We start from the raw sequence: 1,770 nt of genomic DNA on the forward strand, positions 1-1,770 counted from the left end.
AAGGGGAGAATCGTGGAGAAATAGAAACTGGAGGAACGGGAAACGGAGACGAAACATGTCAGGAAATAAACAAATATTACACGCAAATAGAAGGGGCGATTAGAAATTGGAGTTTATTATTTTCAATGGATAATTTATTTGATTAATAAGCGAAATATGTATATGATGTAAAAGAATTATTTTTTATATCTATAGCTATTGAATTCTATAGATCTAATCAGAATTAATAGCATAATAAGCAAAAAATATAATTACAAGTTACTGGGAATACAATTTTTAGGTACAACTATTCAAAGAATTTTTGCATTTATGCTATCATTTTTTGAGTTCAAAGATTTCTTTTGTCTAAAAATTCAATTTGATGAGATGAAAATTTAGTTTGAATATCCTTATATATTTATTATTTATTCATGTACTATAAACTTCTTTCAATTTCCATTTTTATGGAAGAAATATTTACAAACTGAAACGTAAATATTTCTATAAATTGAATTTCCATAGAAAATTGTTTTATATCATCTTATTGGATTTTTAAATAATTAATATTTTTAAATAATTAATTTTAGTTCACACTTCTTAAAATACTATATATTATAATTTTATTGTAAAATAAGAAATTTTGATCTTCTAGAAATCTTTTCGCCAAATCTTTCTCAAATAAATCAATAGTAAAAAGTTTTTCAATAAGAACGTTCGACGAGAATACATCCAGATACAATTGATAAAAGAAATTGCTACTTGAATAAAATCGTTCAGAATTGAGAAAAATGTAGACTTAAAATTGTCTGTAAGGTTTGTAGGTATAGCTCGTAAAACTGACGCTTACCAACCTGGATCTTGGTTTGAGGATTTCATTGGCACATCTTGCTCTTGAAGCGGCCCCACGATTCACGAGGCCTTAAGTGATTTCGTGTTTCACTCTTTTTATTTCTTTGGTTTGAGTTATATTACGATATCCCTGATGTTATGACTTTTTCCGTGAACTGCAGAACCTCTCGAATATTCTTTCGGATTTTTATGGTTTATAACACTGCAGGGAAACCCTCGCTTCAATATCTATGCGAGATAAAGTATCGAACATTAAACCGGAAGATCGTAAAATTGAAAAATTTTAATCTCAACATTATTATTCTTCGTTCGTGCAAATTGATACAATTCGCTCAAGCAAAAACAAAAAAAAAAAAAAGAAGAAACTATATTATCCAAAGTATCTCTCATTATTTCAAAATTACAAAAATAATATCAATAAAAATTCCAAGATGAAAGACTTGCATATTTATACACGAAAAAAATCCACATCATCTACAAGATATATTCGATAAATTAAAATCCTAAAATAAAATTCTTAATTGTCTCAATTGATCGAAATAATAATAAATAATAAATATTTATTATTTACGACGAAACATATCGAAAGACAATCCAATGGTTCAATGACAATCCATTGCGCGCCATTTTTTTTTCTTTTTTTATGTTTCATCGAAAACAGACGATTCAACGATTTGCTCGATCCGTATGCAACGGATCGAACGTCAATCTCGGTATTTCCGTAGATTGTTACGGTGGATGGATTTTCTCGCGGTTACCTGACAGAATTTCCTCGCGGGAAACGCACTTTGAGCACGGCCGTTTTCATGCACAACGGTTCTAATTAAGTGTCAGACACACCAGGCCGGAAGCGACGCGTACCGCATTAAGGCGGTTAAGGGGTTAAGGCTGTGGCAAGTGTCGAAAAAGAAGGGGCGTAAAAAAAAAAAAAAAAAAAAAAAA

This window comes from Apis dorsata, unplaced genomic scaffold (genome assembly GCF_000469605.1).
Source record: "Apis dorsata unplaced genomic scaffold, Apis dorsata 1.3 scaffold_44, whole genome shotgun sequence".
In the NCBI taxonomy this organism is placed as follows: Eukaryota; Metazoa; Arthropoda; class Insecta; order Hymenoptera; family Apidae; genus Apis; species Apis dorsata.